Source organism: Accipiter gentilis, chromosome 16, assembly GCF_929443795.1.
Source record: "Accipiter gentilis chromosome 16, bAccGen1.1, whole genome shotgun sequence".
Lineage (NCBI taxonomy): Eukaryota > Metazoa > Chordata > Aves > Accipitriformes > Accipitridae > Astur > Astur gentilis.
In genome coordinates, this window is record NC_064895.1 from 12,047,499 (window position 1) to 12,066,172 (window position 18,674).

Here is an 18,674-nt window from a genome sequence, read left to right on the forward strand (position 1 = left end):
CCATCAGTTTGCAGTTTGTGCCTTTAGTGGAGGTTTGGCAGAAAAAGTAAATTATGTTTCAGAGGGATTTGAGTTTATGTTTTTCTTTAGGATTTTGTAATGTTTTGCGGTCTTTCAAACTCAATGAAACCAAATACATTTTTAAGCAGTCAGTTCATTACTAATGAGGGCGAAGGCCCTGACAGCAGAGCTAGATAGCCCCTGTGGCCCCCGCTGCCAGCATTTCTGTAGCCGGCGACAATAGAGACTCTCTGTGCTGTATCTGAATTCTCATCTGCCTCAGGTGCTGCTACGAAAACGCAGTGTGCAGACACAGCACATATGGGAACGTCGTCTTCTTTCGTTTGCAGCACAGCTTGCTAACGTTTTGCCTATAGAGAGCAAAATTCAGGGTATTTTGTTATTTATAGCCATGGGATCCTTTATGAACACTTTCAAGCTCAGGTCCAAGGTAATCCATTGAGTCCAACTGGTTCTCAGCAGAAAGGTTTTTAAAATGCCTTATTGCCACTTCTCTGTGTTGTTCCAGGGTCAACATATTTTCTTAACAAAGCAGTACTCATTGAAAGCAGTAGACTGTACAGCATAAATCCTTAGAGTCATATAATTCCACCTTGTATATGGTATTTACAATAGAATACCTTACAGAAACCAAGGAGAGAGAAATGTATCATTTTAATCCTCAAAAACCTTCAGCTGTTTTCCTTCACTTTTCAATATTTCTTCTCCAAAATCTCCCCCAGAACAGTTTCTGGACCTCATTTCTTCATCTTTCCCTGTCTGTGTTGCTTCTCCTACATCAGCCTTTTTCCTCTGTCTCTAACTTTTAAAACTGCTTAGGTTTCACAATATCCCCACTGTGTCTTTCAAGCTTTCCCCATAAAAGTAAATGCGAGGGACCAGGGAGTGTTGTGTCCAGACAAGGTATTGGGAGTGAATACCAACCCCTGGCAGTCCCTGAACTATCCCTGGGCATCGCTTGGGTAGCTCAGATCAAAACTGACAACTGAACAACAGGAATCATCTTGGTAATTATCCGAATGCTTTGAGTGTACTGCAATAGTCCTGGTGCCGTGCTCCTCACCATCAGCTGACTGCATCAGAGTTTTCTCAGAGTTTTGTCATAGTTAAGTTCAGAAGACAAAGAGGAAATATTTTGTTTTCTTTTGTTTTGTTTTGTTTTCCTAGGAAATGCAAAGCATTTCCTTCCTAGCATTCTTTTATACCTGTAATTTAATCTATGGCATCAAGGTCCAACATAACAGCTAGTTACATGGTATACATACAATCCAATTTCTTCTCAGCTCACAGTGACATGCAAGCTATTCTCCAAAAGACCTCTCATAGTTAATCTACAAAATTATTACTGTTTTTTCTCTACATTCTAAAAATGTCTTTCAGAAATGTGATGGTTTAAGTCATACTTTATTATCCAAATGTTTATGGGAAGTATTCTTTTTTCTAAATGAACTCATGCCAAATAATTTATGTTGTTTCTCATCTCAGCAGAGATTTTCAAATTAGTCATCTTTTTATTATTCTCATCATCCAAATTAACTTCGCAGTTTTATTGAATCGAGTGATAGGCACTGGGGTCTATGAAGCTTTTACTGTTATAAACATTTTTTCCTAAACCTTTAGATAATATTTAGAACACTACTGTTCTAAACATTTTTTCCTAAAACTTCTTACTGTTCTGCATAACATGTTAAAACAACTGAGCAAGTTGGAGAAAAAAAATAATATGCTTAACCTGGACAGTAATTAGGAGTTTATGTTTCACTGATCATTAGAAGAAGCTTTATACAGTTATTTGGCTGGGTGGAGAATGGATTGAGAGCAGCCTTGCAGAGAAGGACTTGGGGGTGTTGGTTGATGAGAAGCTCAACATGACTTGGCAATGTGCGTTTGCAGCCCAGAAAGCCAATCATATCCTGGATTGCATCAAAAGAAGCGTGACCAGCAGGTTGAGGGAGGTGATTCTCCCCCTCTATTCCGCACTGGTAAGACCCCACCTGGAGTACTGCATTCAGCTCTGGGGCCCCCAACGTAGGAAGGAGATGGACCTGTTTGAACAAGTCCAGAGGAGGGCCATGAAGATGATCAGAGGACTGGAGCACCTCTTCTATGAAGACAGGCTGAGAGAGTTGGGGTTGTTCAGCCTGGAGAAGAGAAGGCTCCGGGGAGACCTTATAGCAGCCTTCCACTACCTAAAGGGGGCCTAGAAGAAAGCCAGAGAGGGACTTTTTACAAGGGCATGTAGTGATCAGACAAGGGTGTAACAGTTTCAAACTGAAAGAGTGTAGATTTAGATTAGATGTAAGGAAAAAGTTCTTTACTGTGAGGGTGGTGAGGCGCTGGAACAGGTCATGCAGAGAGGTTGTGTCTGCCCCATCCCTGGCAGTGTTCAAGGCCAGGTTGGATGGGGCTTGGAGCAACCTGGTCTGGTGGAAGGTGTCCCTGCCCATGGCAGGGGGGGTGGAACTACATGATCTTTAAGGTCCCTTCTGATGCAAACCATTCTATGATTCTACAGTTCTATGATGACTGCTGCCAGAAACATGTTTTTTTACTAAATCTTTCTTCTTGAACTGAGATATGCTTATTTGCCTATAAAAATTGATCTCTCCCAAAATTCTCAGTCCTGTGCATTTTATTTTTTGAGTTAGGAAGACAAAAAGAAGGACTGAATCAGTAAATGAAAATTAAGTTGGTAACTATTATGTCAAATTCTTGATGCTATTGATAATTATTCTAATTCCAGATTTCACAGATCTATAGATCTGTATAGAAGGCTGATTCTGTGCAAACCTTGTGCTTTCTGCACACAACCCTAAAAATGTACCATTTCATCATGCCTCAACTGATCTTACACTTTTATATTTCCTCTGCAGGATAAAAGGAAAGTCTTAATTGATTTGCAAGTGAGATGTAATATCAGTTCCTAGTTCTGGAACAGAGTTTCTAAGGGACCTAGGTGAAACAATTTAATAATCCATTAACTTTAGTTTACATAAAAGGAAAGGGGACAGTGATGTTTGCTTTTCCCACCATTTTCTATTTTCATAATTTACCACATTTTTTGAATACGGTATGCCCATTTGTCCAGTACCTAGCACAAAGGGCCATTGGACTTAGCTGGGGCTAACAGTAATGGTAGTGGTAGCAGCATTTGTGTCTCTGATATTGTTGCTGGGCATGGAAATTGCATAATGGCCATACAATCCATGAGGAGGCATCAATGTCGATAAAACATTCAATGGGACAAAGTAAAAATTAATTAATTTGACATTCTTATTTCATTCCAATGATACCAACATGCAGAAATTAAATACTGTGCAGCTATTTTATAATTTTGATTAGTTCCTTTAGAGTTTTAAAGTATGATATTTGCTGTAAATATTTGGGTATATTACTATATACTGTATGATGTATGATATTTGGATGTTCAAAACAAAATTAATCAACAGTATCAAAACAATATCTTGTTACTGTACTGAAATGAACTGTTTCCACACTGAACCAGCATTTTCAACAGTTGGTTTTTATGTTGGGTTTTGGAATGAAAAGAAACTTGTTTTTCAATATCTTTACAGTAAAGTATGCAAATTTTGTACTGCTTTAGAAGTGCATGATGTTATTTTATGTACATTTGAAAATCTTCTTACATGCATCAGATAAAATATTCTGTTTTGCCACTCCTCATTCTCCATTTCCATCTCCAGTCTTGAGTTTTAAAAGTGCTGTTGGGTACATTTTTCTCTAGGTTGTGTTTTAACAAAGATAATCAGATACAGTACCTTCCCAGATCCTTGCAAACATTAGATAATGTGTCATTGTGTTTCATTTGTCTGGTGGGCAAATAAAATTTTAGAGCTATAATTTGGAAGATTATGGCACAGATAGAAGAAATATCTATCGCACTTAAACAAGAAGTCAGAAGTGTATCACATGAGCTATGACTTTTGTTTCCATCTCCATACAAATAAGCCATCTTGCTTTTCTTTTCTCTTTTTTTTTTTTTTTTTTCTTTAGTAATAACCAGGCCAGAATTAGTTAACAGAATACCAGACACCTAAACATGGTGCTCTTTTTTTGCAGCTGGTTGGAATTTGGGACTACCCTGTAAGGCATAGTTTTTTGGTTGGATTAATGCAAAATCCAAGACTGAATGTGCAATATCTCATTTTAACACTTCACAGTCATTAATCAATGTCTCATCGACAGCCACTCTGTGTTCCCCAACATGCTGAAGCACTCTTATATTTTACAATAGCATCGTTTGGCACTTCTCTCACACTGTACAGAAACAAAAGCACTGACAAGCTGCTGCACTGTTGTAAAACATCAGATTGGTTCATATTTGTTGGAGGCACTCCAAAGGGTACAGCGAAATAGATTTGAAGTTCTACCAGCTATACCGACAAACACACCAGGATCTTGCCTGATAAACAGACAGAGGTTCAACTGCAACAGGTAACTATGTCGCTGAATAATCATCCCATTCACTTAGTACATTTAAATGTAAAATGGAATTGTCCGAGGTGCTTCATGATGTTATATTGCATGGAATTTCCAGGGCCTTTGCTATTGACACACCTGCTTATTTTCTATAGTAAGTACATGCTAGCATAGTATGCATTACTAGTAAAGACATGATACAGTTTCTTTCTCCCCTTTCATGCCAGGTAGGTACATTTCCATTCTGGAGGTTGCCCAGAGATGCAGTAAGGCAAATTCCCCTTGTACATTTTCAGAAGCACTGTGTGGGAGTGTGGTGTAATCCATGCTCAGCCTCTGCTGCACCCAGCTGTGGCTGCACTAAGCTATGGCAGACAACCGTCATCCTTCAAGGCAGATTTCCCCTATTAAACGGGACTACTCTAGTTTTGTGCCTAGGTACATATAGGCAGAACTGAGAAAGATCTCTGGCATTGCCATGTGTGCATGGTGTCAGCCAGTCCCTCTGTAATGGTGGGCAATGGACTGATGATACAAAGCTAGAATAAAGTTTAAAAAGTTTATTTTTCCTCTGCTGTAGTGATATACATATCATTTACTCCATTTGCCTTTTATTTTAGAGATGAAATAGCATTCTATGAATGGCATGATAGTAGATTTCTATACAGAGCTTTGTACAATCTTAGTCAACTCTTTATTTCAATAATTTAATTCAATCATTTGATTCTATACCATCTTTAGAAAGAGCTGTTTATGTCCAAGTTAGTGAAAACTCTCTCTCTTTCTCTGTTTTTCAAACTCTTACAGGTCACAAGCTTCCATCTGTGCAGTTATTCAGAACAAGTTTTCTCTTCAGTTATTAGAGGCACCTGGAAAATGAATCTATTGATTTAATATAGTATTCCAAGGTCAACATCTTGAGAGAATGCCTTTTCCCTATCCATTAACACCTGAAATTGATACAGATTATCATAAAATTCATGAAACTTATTATCATTTTTCGTAGACCAGTAGTCACAGCATCATCTTCTAATTCAATTTCAAAGGTAGCCTTTGCCACCTCCCTTTATCCTAATGAAAGAAGACATTAATCTTCCACTTTTATAACCCTGCACTCAGTGTATGTGATCATTTCAGCTATGCAGCCCTCTCTGTGGAAGCTTAGGCATAGGTTTTTGTTGAACTCATTTCACCGAGATATCAGAGAGTGAGAAATCCTGCTCTTCACAACTACCAGTTTCTTGAGAGTGCTTGGGGGAAAGAGCCAGCTGTGTGACACTGGTGAAAACTCTGCTTCAGAGACAAAAGTCTTTAAAAACCATCACACCAGTAATGGTGTTCACTGCAGTGTGACTGTTGTCCTGGGAGGTGAGGGTGTAACAGGGCAGTCGCAGCCCTGAACTGCTTGAGGTGGAGAAGGGCAAGCCCAGAAAAGAGGTGGGACTCAGCATCCGTGGGGACACTACCACATCACAAAATGCCAAAGTGGGGCTACTGTCCTCTCTCTGGGTAATTCCCAGAGGGAACTTCCCAACAAAGCAGGGAGAAAGGGGATGATGAATGGGATATACCTAAAGATTGGTGCAGAAACTATCAACAGAGAGAAAGAATGAAACCCACAGAGACAAAATTAATGGTGTATGATAAGAATATAATATGTAGTGGTGTCAATACTTCTGCTTACCTGTACAAACATGAGGATGCTCAGGGAATCTGGTGGCTAGCTCATATGAAAGGGAATAAAGGATTTTGTGTTTCTTGTCTTGCATGGATGTGTCCTGTAGACCTGCTGCCACAAGGCCTTTTCTCTAAATGTTTCAGAGTTTAGAAGAAGAGAAAAAGGGGTTTAAAGTCATATTGCATAACTATAAATATGGTGCAATTCTGCACATTTACATTATATGGCTTAGAATTTCACAGAAGATGTAGGACCAGGGCATAAAAGTATTTAATTTAAAAATACATTTTAAGTGATTTATTTTTTTCCTAATTGTTAATTCAACCTATTGGTATGCTTTTCCCTGAAGAACCTGGTGCTGGTCACCTTTGAGAAAGAAGAGTAGACCAGATGGATCATTCCTCTGAGCTACTGTGACAATTTCTGTGTTCCTAGTTCAAGTTCCAAATACACTTGCATTCACCTTTTTGTCATCACTGTGGGGTTAAAACCCAGAACATTCTTACACAGAAATGCATATGATATCATTTCAAACACCATATGTGTGTAAGTAGATTTCACACTTGAAGTGCAGCAGAATAACATTCAGAGATGAACAGGGATTTTTTTTTTTTTTAAGGATTTCATTTCCAGAGAGCTCTGTTTTTAAGACCCTAATCCAGAGTAGCCTGGAAAGTAGTTTTGCATAGCTAATGTACCGCACGTGAACACATCTGCTAAGTCTGAATGCCTATATAAATCCTACAAAGTAAGACTCTGAAATTGCCTAGGTGACAGAATAAATCCATCCTGTACAAAAAAAAAGTCAAAATTTAGCCTCCAGCTGCTTAACCTTAGTTACTGCATCGTGGTTACTGTGTGCATTCCTGGGTTTATGACTTTTTTTTTTTTTTCTAGATAGGACGACATCTTGAGTTTATTTTTATTGGCCATCTATTTTCTCACAGGATCAAAATATCACAAGTTGATTAGGTATTAATGAGAGTTCATTAATATTAAGTTTCTGGCTCCAGAACGCTGAACATCTGTGATCTTGTAACTTAGTGAATTTTGAGCACTGATAAAATCTTTTTTTTCCAATGAAGCTTATTAATAAATGATTGAGCAATGTAATTTATCACTGGCTGTATTATTATTATTTCTTAGAGCTAAGGTTGCATTATAAATTGGCTCTTCAGAAAAAGGTAAACTGATTCACTTACTTCAGGTCTTGCCTTGTATTCTAACATATGGTTCTGCTTAAATGTGTCCATGTTTGCAACCTACAGTTGACATTTTTGGCACTCAGAATAGTGTCTTGTAATTATGCTAAGTCTAGAAAGGAGGATTAGCTTTTATAGCAGAATTCATAAAATAAAGAAAAAAAAGTTTTAGTCAAATTTATTGGCTGCAATGAGCCCTCCAGAATGCAGACGTCTGGTCTGGTGGAACTCAATAGATTTCTGTTTGCTGCATGTGTGCGCCCATGCACACATACACACATACACACACATGCATAAATGACTACTTTATGAAAGCATTTGTGTGCAATAAAATGTTAAATATTTTCACACTTAAAATCAGCTTCCCCACCTGCAGTGATTATTATCAAACAAGCTTCATTTGATACGTTTTGAAAGCTTTTTTCTCCCTCTTTCCTCCCCCACCCCTTTCTTTCTCTCTTAAAATACACTGTATTGGTTGTATTAGTTGCTTGGCAAAGCTGGTTTTTTGAACACCGTCCAGGTTTTTCCATAATTCTCACCCTGGTGCAGTTTTGTGGAGCAATTTGCAAGTGCTTCATTATGGATTCAAAGCCACAAGAGTTGAAAGAGGGTGAGCTGAGCTCTCCTGCAGTATGTTGCGTGTAGAAACCATCACTTATCAGTCATGAAAGGCACATTCCTGATAGCTGAGTGTTGGTATGAAACTCTGACTTTTATCTCTGCACCAAAAGGGAAAGGTTTCATTTGGGTTAGCAAACACCAGGCACCTATTTCCTTTGCAACAGCCTGCCTCAAAGTGCACTTTATTTCCTGGTGATTCTACTGGAAGATCAAGCTCTCACACACATCTATCAAACAAATCTCCTCATCCTCAAGCATGCTCACCCCTTTTTGAACTCTCCTAGGAAAGAAATAGCCAATAGCAACCTAGCTGCCATGCCTTGTACATTTTGAATAGAAACGTCTGCCTTTTGTAGTGGAGGAGGGACAAGTTGTGTTCTGTGTTATTATTGATTTTTATTTTTTTCATCAGTTTACACTTCCAAACGTCCCTATTAGACACTATAGGGCAAAACCAGGATGATTGCCTTGAGTTATAGTCAAGCATGAACTACCCTCTCTCCCTTTGAGAAATAATTAATCCACTATTTATAGACAGAGTTTAGAGGAAAAGGTCTATTTCTTTCAAGGATTAAAGGCCTTCTTTCGCTGCTTCCTTGCTTTTTAGAGTAGACCTTTAAAGGATGAGGAATTCAAGTTGTTATAAGCAGCTATCGCTTAAGCTCATATTTTCCTACTTAACCTCAAACAGTTACCTGCAGCACCTGAGCTAGGAACCTACTCACTTTGGGATCCCCCCTGTAGCCTGTAAAGCAAGCCTGGCATGTCCCCACTGCCCGCTGCATGGGACCGTCCGCCTCATTCTTTTGATCATCTGCACAGGAAGCAAGGGCAACCAGGCTCCTAATTTAGAGACCTGACTTAAGTGTCTCTAATGAGGTGGGATTAATCTAGGCCATGGTTTCTAGCTGGAAATGAATGCAAAGCATTGAAAAAGCAGAAGAAAAACACATATAGAAGGGCAACGCAAGTAACAGTGTCCCACTCCTGACAAGGGAATGCTTCTGTTCTCTTCTGCTCTAATTGTGCAATATCTGGCAATCATCCTGGACAGTGTTATAACATGAGATGAGATTGCTTAGATTACACCTAAATTTAGTCGTCTAAAAGGTGGGTGTCCAGTCCAATTTAAGGGCTTAGTCTCTGTCAGTAATCATAGAGGAGAAGCAGACACCTCCCCAGGGCGATTTTTCCCATTCGACAGTAGGTGTTTCACAGAGGGCAGGCAAATAAACTCCTCAGAGATAACTGTGTCATCACTGGAGAAAGAAAGTTATCTCATGCAACTACTTCAGACTACTCAGCTAAATTTTAGATTGCTGAAGTTAAGCAAGATAATTCCTTTCCAAGTCTGTGGATCCTGTATCTCTAGAGGTACAGGGAACTAAATGCAGGTCTTTTCACTCCTGTATGTCACTGTAACTATTTTTAACATTAGTTTTCTGTTAAAAGCTAATAGATGTTTCCAGTACCTTTTAAACTCTTAACTGTATACTACATGTGTTGGGTTTTTTGTTGTTTTTTTTTTCTCCCCCTGTAAAACTGCTAAACATATGCTTAACCATATGGCAAGAAACAATCAAAACCAAACAAACAAGGTGTTTGAAAGTTCAAACAGACAATCAGTCATACTTCTTTATATACAGGCCTGAATAATAGCACAGTAATGGAGAATGAAATAACAATGTAAAAATTAATTAACATGCCACACTAGGTAGTTTAATGCTCCCATTCAAAATAAAGGTACTGTAAGGGAGAGAGTTTCTCTCCTCATCCTGTCCTGCTCTGATTATGTTCTTGTTGAACTGTATTTTTTTCAGGCTATTAGTTTTACTAGTCATATATTACCCATGTCTCCCCTGTCCTTTCTTTCTCCTCTGTCTCCTGATTTTCCACCACACTGTAGCAACTACCTTAGTTTTCAAGGCTCTGTGCAACCTCTCATCTCCTTATCTTTCATCACTGCTGTTGTGCCAACTTCCCTGGTGCTCTGTCCTGGACCTGCCAATATTCCTTGCTCGTTTGTGAAGCTCTCAATCAAACACCTTGATGTCCTTCCCCACACTCTCTCTTAGACAAAGAATCACTCCATAGATGCCTGTGTAGGCATGAACTTGTCCTTTGAGTCAGGTTTTTCTGTTCCAAGCTTTTATTAAAAAAATCAAGGAATTTTATTGGAATCCTGCTGGGTGTCCCAAGCACCGTGGCTGTACAAGACAGCTAACCAGCAAAAATAAGGGTAATAAAAGCAACATTAGTTGGTGTCCTCTGTTTCTTTACATATTCCGTTAGGAACAGAAAAGATATTAGAGCAGGCAATTTCATCAAAGTTTTGTTGGCTCTGTTTCTCCTAGGCTAAGATCCTGGCAGACTTTGATAGGGTAGCAAATTCCTATTCAGGTAGTTGCAATAAAATGAAAATAGGGCTTTTATTTTTCTTTGGAGGAGTTGGGACATGCAAGGCGGGGCTGGTCGGGGGGGGGGGGGATGTCAGACCTTGGCCCTTTCTGGTTGTGCAAAAGGAAAGAACAAGGAAACCAGTACAGGAAGGTGTGCAGCGTGGGACAGATGTTCACTGCTGGTTCACAAGAACAGCAGATTTGGTTTAAGCGGCATGCTGTAAAAAAACATAGACTTTGAATGAAGAGCATTAAAACTGAAACAGAGCCAGGCCTCTTAAAGTCATTAGAGTGCAATGTAGTTTTAGGAAAGCTTTATTCCTGTTGCTGAGAATGAAATGTACACCAATAATTTCACACCCTGCTCTGAATACGCAGAGCACAGATCATTTTCCTCCTAAAGCAGTTCAGCTCTGTAGCATTTGGCTCTCTGGGTTTATTGATGTGAGAAAAATAGATCTAAGTAAGGCTTTTATAGGATGAGATCCACACTCAGTTTCTGAAACTGAGAAATCAGAAAGGCAGAAGGAACAAAAGTAGGGGGGGGGGGGGTTGGTTGGTTTAGTTTGGTTTTTAAGACTTTGGCCTTAGAGTTGATACCTTGCCTAAGCTTTATGGTTAGAATTCCCATCCCCATCTGGGTGCCTGAATTCCATTGTCCTTTACAGTTCCCTAGGCATGTGCTGCCTGCCCAGGAGCTGGCACTTTATCCCTGTGTCCTCAATCAATGTTCTCCTTGCAGGGTCACTGTAACCCTCCCCTTTTCTCCGCCTTTTCTAGCAGCAGCCTGGGGAGGACACAGCAATAGGGCAGCATCTGATGATACAGCTATCAAAATGACGCATTAGGTAAAAGATAAGTATTGATAGCCACAAACTCCCCTCCTCTGCCCTCAGCCAGGATATTACAGTCTTTCTGGACTAAGGAGGTTTCCATCAACCTGTCTGCACTGATGGAATTACAACCTCAGCAAATCTCTGGTGAACACCTTCAGAAGGGGTGTAAAATAGAGTTTGTGCTGTTGTGATTTATCCTCCTGTTTGGCACTGGCTACTCATATCAGAGTGAATTTGTCTTACACAAGTGCTGCACATCTATCTGGGTAAGAAATGTGCGCTACAAGCTAGGTTGGAGCTGATGAGGAGCTCACTTAATCTTCTACAAGCTGTGGCTCTGTCTTGGTTTACCCAGAATGGGCTCTACGTGTATGCAGACCAGGGTGTTGGTAGCCCAGCAGAGCAGGCTAGGACAGGCAACTAGTTAATTTTTGGAGTCAAAGACACAAAGTAAGGTGTTGAGAATTCACTCTAATAAGCTATTTTTGTCCTCCACCATCACTTTACAAAGAGATGTGGCTATGAAAAGGCTGGGTACTATGATTTCTTCCAATCATTTCCTGGTGTACACCTAGAACTTTTCTTTGCTCTGCTTTTCACCTATGAAAATTATGTAAAAAAGATACGATTCACCTCTGAAGGTAATTTTCACATTAGAAAGTATTTTTTGGATTTTTTTTTTTTTTTTGAGGTTGAAGATCAGCACTAATACACCTAGCAACTTCTTTGCCCTCCTTAAACACACAAACAAAAAACCCGACACACAGTAATGCAGCAGCTGGCAAAATAGTAGCAACATGATGTAGAGAAGTCTGATCTTCCAACTAGCATGAGATTAAATGAAGCATTATTTATTTATTGGCTTTTCTGGTCCACTTACCATGATTTGCATATAATCTAATATTATGGAAACTCTTTGAGACCCCAATAGAATTCTTCCTTTTGCTAGATGTTGTGTGATCCCTCTCCCAGAATGCTTATCTAAGAAGTAGACTTTAAGTACCTTGCACACACTAATGAATTTTTCTCCTCATAGCCTCCTTGCAAGAATGGAGAGAGTTAGTGCTCAATTTACCTGTGGGAAAATAAGATTAAATAATTGGCTGCGAGTCAAGAGGAAGCCTGTGGCTGAGCTGTGACTAGCACCCAGATATCCTGAGTCACAGTCCAGTGCCTTAACCACAAGCCAGTTCTGTTGCTGACAGACTTTTCTTGGTAGCAAGCCCACATTTCTGGAATGTATTCCCTGCAGAAATGCAATTAAGTATGTACTTGGCTACTTTTAAAAGAGCTGCAAGCCACACCTCTCTGCCCAGGCCTTCCACTTGCTAAATCCCTGCTTCTTAGTTTACTAGTAAAGCTACAGGCGGCCGAGAGGCTAGTCTGGAGCTATTTTTATGGTGGTTATGTCTCGTTGTAGTCCTGAAAACAAACTCATTTTACAAACAAATTCAATTAAAAGAAAGGCATTTTGACAGCAGAGGATCCCGTCCCTGCTGTGAGTGCTAACCTGCGGTGGGTGTTGATCGGATGTTCTCTCTGACACCCAGGATGACGAGCCCACCTCAGCTCACCTAGGAGGTGTCAGTGGCTAATAGGCTGCTTCTACCAATCAGGTTAAAAACCAGGGTATCCTTTTCTTTTCGTAGCTGTCATCATAACTTTACTTAATTTTTAGAGGATTTGTTTCAGGGAGGACCGTTTTTGACCCATTTTGAAATTTGATGATAGACTAATCCTCAGGAAATGGGAGTATTCATAAGACTGAATTCCTGTGCATTATAATCTGTTAGTTTTTTACAGGAGAATGGAGGAATATGCTACATTAAATTTGTATGTCTCCCTGTAGGAGGTAAAGTGTTAATTTTTACTTCTGTGCACAAGGAATTAGATACACTCCTGCAGTTGTTGTCCAGTCAAGCCTTCCTATCTGCACTGAAAATAATAGCATCTTGAAGAGCATATTTATTATTACTAAGCCCCTTTAGACATGGAAGGTAATGTAATATCTTTTGAGTAGCTGTTGTTCAAAATATCTGAGGCTAATCGTCACACTGATCAGAGAACATTAGGGTGCCAATCTAAGCAACATTTGGTTCTAATTAATCTGTTCTTTATCTTTGTTATACTTTAAAAAAAATTCTCATGCACATTTCACAAAATTAAATCTAAAGTCTGAACAGTCTTATTGTAAATTATCTTCACATAAATGAATAATTTTTGGGGTCTGCCAGATCCTTCAGTCACCCTTGCCCCAAGTACTTTTCTGAAGTACCCAATTTTATAGACACAAGCAAAGATAAGACATCATTAAAAAAGACAAGCATATACATGCTTATTGCATGCGTCCTGTATGCACTGCTGTATTTGAAAGCAAACACGTGCATGCATACAACTTACATGCAACACATCTGCCTTCTGCAAAGAAGATCACATAGAGGAAAATATATTTAGCAAGTAATGAGTAGCCTTCCGTCACAGCTAGCACAGCAACTTCCATCTGCAGTGAATTAGAGGATATTCCAAGAAAAGATCCTGCATGAGTTTTGTCAGAAGAAATTAGTTTGGTGTGCTGTAAAATCAAAACCAGAATGACATGTGATTGTTGCTGTGTGGCTGGGTCACTCCTAATGTTGTCTTGATTCCTATAAACATGAAAAAGAACTTTGGAAAAAGAGATATCACAGCTCTGTGCGACTGTGCTCTTTTAACTGTCATGAAACAATATTAAGCAGTTTGCCCAAGACAGTCTAACCCAGGTCAAGGGATGCTGGAATGGCAGAGCCGAGTCTGCAAGTTGCACTCCTGCGCTGAACTGACCCCTTATTTGGACCCAGGAAAGTCAACAGCCACAATATTGTTAAGTTTAGTGATGCCAAAATACAATAAATTTTGGGGTGCTGATGTTTTACATGAAATGCATATTTTTAAAATCTTCCATTAGATGTTGCAGGTAATAATATTAGTAGATCTTTAAACTCTATACAAACCATGTAACACTTCTTAGGTTAGATTTCTGTGATTCTGTATATATGATGTCATTTGCCCAATGCCCATTTGTTCTGCAGTCCAGAAACAAAAAGCTTTTAGATAACATAAAATATGAAAATTGTTAGTGTTACTCATATGCACAGCTGATGTAATGTACAGTCATGGCATTTACTGTAGATTCCAGTTTTAACTATTTTGAAAATATGTAATCTGCTTTTGACAGGGTGGAATGATCTGCCTGAGCTTATTGACAGCTCAGGAAGAGTTTCCTGAGAACTGCATCCTCAACAGTCCCTTCAGGCCTGAAATCAAAATATTCTAATTTTGTTGCTGACCATTTAAGCAAAATTCTCTAGGCCCTGTGCTTACCCCACAATCCTAATGGTTTTCCTCTGTCTTTTTGTCTCAGAGCTTGCAAAGTCCCTCACCAGAGCCCAGGAGTTCTCTTTTGATCTCTGCAAACCTGCATGGGGCAGCTGAGAACTGGAATGAGTGTGTGTGTGAATGGGAAAGACTACAGAAAATACTTTTGACTTCAATATTAAATTAAATTTAACAGTGCAACAGAAACGGAGTTCATTATGAACGTGAAGTGGATTGTTAATTTTTGTCTTGAATTCAAATATATTTCCATGAATGGAGCAGCTGTAAGCTCAGGTCCATAGAGAATATCAAATTCAAATATTCTAAATGGAAGAGATGCATTACATAGCATTAAGGGAGTGATTGTCACAAGGGAAGGTATATGGCCTTCTGCTTAAAACTGGACTTATTCTTGGAGCTGTGATGAACTTTGAGCCCTGCCACAGAAATTTGGTGTGACCTTGTCTGCGTCACTCCAGCTCCCTGCTCGCCACTTCATCATCTGTGACTTGAACACCTCCCTCACCCTTTTTTATCACACCAGCTTTTTAGAAGAGAGCCATAGTCCTACAAGTATTATTGGTCTTTGTGTGTTGGGTTTTTTTTTTTTCAAATTGAAACAAAAAATAACAATTAAAATATGAATACTTTCAATGAAAAAGCAATTTTGACTTTTGTTTTTAAAATAAAGATTTCCCCCTCACTCACCTGGTTTTTTTTTTCTTTTTTCTTTTGCATGTAATTACAGGGTTAGCTGAATGGCTCCTCTTTAATGGGGCTTTTTAAGTCTGCATATTTTACCCAATAAAAATTTGTCAGAGAAGGGAAGGGGAAGAGAGGGTGAAACTGTAGTTTAAATATTTTCACTAATGCATTTATGCAAGAGTTTGGCATTTTAAAATCATGGGGGTTTGCTAATAGCATATTTGAACTTAAGAGGAAGATTGTGTGGATTAGTTTGGACAGTGATTTGAAAATACAAAATACATTAGGGAATAGTTCTAGAATCTAAAAATTTTTTTTTATCTATATATATAATCTAAGCTTCTTGCTGGAGCGTTAACCTTTCTAAAGGTGAACGGAACCATAATATCACTTTGAATGTGACACAAGGTTGAAGGAAAATGTTGAAATCCTTCTTAGCAGGTGGTTCAGCAAGGTCTCTGCAGCAATGTCTCACAGTGCAGTCAGAAGTACAACTGAGGGGGGATAAATACACCTTGGACAGCTTTCATTGGTTCATCTGGCTGCAGACTACAGTGAAGCCAAAGTTTGGGCTTCTGAGGCATATTCAGGATCCCAAGGGACCTTCAAGTGCCCATAGAAAAATCCTGCTGCTACTGCAATATTAGCGACTGCAATAAATCTACTTCCAGTGTATTTATACATGACGAATTTACACCTTTGTCATGTAAATACACTGCATTCTTTCAAAATTTCACCTGAGTGGGATATACTACTCCTAGGTAAAGCTTACCTCACTGTTTGTGAATTGCCCAATCCTGTCTGTTAAAAAACAGAAGGAAAGTAAAAGAAAAGAAACAGAGTAAGACATTTCTCAGTGGCCTAGTTGAAGAGCCACATAAGCATGTGGTGAACTTCAGACATAAGCTTGAGTTTCCAGCATGTGTTTAAAGTTAAGAGCTTTGTCCACCTAAAGCTGATATGAGTCAGGAAGGTAACACCTGGCCTTGAGTAAGCAAGTCAGGTTAGGTTCCAGCATGATGTCAGGAGAGATAGAGTTAAAAACTGTATGTGAAAGCAGCCAGCAGTCAAGCACAAGCTACACCCTAATGGTGTCAGGTCAGCATTTTGGATTTCAAGTTAAGATGTGGTTTCCCACACCCAGCACTGCCAAGCACCACTTTTTTTATGGGAAAAACCTAGCCAGACGTCTTTCCTAGACTATTATAGAACTTGAAAAATAAGTTTGCTAAATATATACGTGTGTGTGTGTGTGTGTGTGTGTGTATATAAAACTCTAAATAGATAACCACAACCCTAACTATATATATCCCATTTGCAAACATATATATGTAGATATATATATGCCTCTACAAGAAGTGGTAAACAACCTTCTGGTGCCCTGAGTCAGCACCTAATTTATCAGCAAGAAACTATTCCTAAAGCAGGGAACCACCAGAAATGAACCTGAGGTTTCTGAAAGCATGTATCTCTAAAGACTGTTGTCAGATGGTAGAAAGCATCTAGAAATTACCTCATTCGGCATCTTGCATTTAACCATGAGTTTGGAAGTTTCTGTTCAAAGCGGTCCAAGGAACTGGCCCTTCTTAGCAAATAAGTAATCACTTACGGTTGTGCAATCAAACACAACAAACAACTTGAAACATAATAATTGTATTTACGTCCAAATTCTAGTGTGATTTATACTCCACATAACCCTAAAATGATCTTGCGGTTGAAGCAGCAGTGCGTTGCTCTGAGGATGCCACATATTTCCTGTGTGACCTCGAGCAGCCAGGTATTCCTCTGCACCCTATGTCTAAATAACGGAGGAGCCAGCTGCCCATAATCTGTCTGTGTAGGGACTGTCTTCTGCTATTGTAGCAAACAATATAATGGGGCCTTCATCATAATGAGGGGCTCTAAACCCTGTTGTAACATACTAAGACCCTCTGTTCTAAAAATGGATCTTCCCCCTTGCAGGAAGTCGTCTGGCACTTTGCAATTGCTTTCTGAATTCTGAGTGGGACAAGAAGTCAAAGAGCATAGATTTCTCACCGGAGAAGTATTCTCTAAGTTTCAGTTTAGAAATGTCAAATAATGTATTTGCAATGAAAATCATCAGACATTGTGAAATAATATTCCAAACGTTCTTCTTGTGAGTTGAAATAGATTTCTTGAAGTGCAGAAAGGTAATTCTGAATCAAGGTTAAAAAAAAAAACAACCAACCAAAACCAAAAAGCTTCCTTATGAAATTCTGTTATGAAATATTGGCAAGAATTTATTTTGACTCTCCTCATCAGAAAATATGAACTTTTTGCCCACACATATATTTTTCTCCAGGGGAAAAAAACATGGAAATATTCTAATGGGGAAAATGTTCATGACTTCATCCAGAGTAATTCAAATATAGCAAATCTGTAGTTCCATAAAGCATAAGATGAGATAAAGCAAGGCTTTTAAAGTATAATTATAATTTGGCAGTTTTAGAGAACTGAATAGAATTCTAGTAAGTACATGAAAATGTTTCACTTTGTTCAACTTTATCTAACCTTCTGATTTATTTATAATCTGTAAGAATAATTTTATTAGCTGTCTTTTTTGTTATTGCTCATTGGTATCAAAAGTGGCTGAATGCCCTTAATGTGCACCCTCTTGGCTAGCACAAGAGGACTCCTAGAAATCTTGTTACTAATAGAAAGCTTGCCCATGGAGTTGGGTCTTGATCACTGAAGCCAGAGTTCCAACCATCTCACCTAGCTTTGTCTTCTAAGAGTGATATGTCTAGTCTACATTACTCATCGAGGCTCCCTCTATAATTAATGAGCAGACACAGGTACTTACAAAGGGGTATTTGTCCCATCCAAAGACATATGTCAAAGACAGATGGGATAAACTATGCTCTAGTGATGCTGTTCTCCTTTGACCACAAAGCATGAAATTAGGTGTCTGATTTCCACATGGTTAAAATTAGGGGAGATAAAAATCCTCTTTGGTCCCCAGTCTGTGTAAACACAAAATGTAAACCTTGAGGGAAAGAAAGTAGGAAAAGGCTATGCACTGCAGAGTTCCTGTGGGACATTTTCCCTGTGACGAATTTGCACCACTAGTGCCTGCTTTTTCTGCTGCACTCATTAGATCAGTACATTTAGGGTCTGTTGAAGGGATTGTGTATTGGGAACCCTGGAAAGAGGTGCAAGTGGTTGCTAACGGGAGGGCAAATAATGATTTTCTTTGCATCCCACTATGACTACACTACATGGCTTGTACCATTCAAAAACTCTGTCCTTCAATGTATTTCTCTAACTCAGATAGCAGCTGACAGCATTTTTGCTCCTTACCTAGCGGTTTGATGGATTCTTTGAAAATGAACCCATGGCAATTCCCTGGCAGTTTTGCAAGATCCAGATACTCGGTCTCCATTCATTATAAACA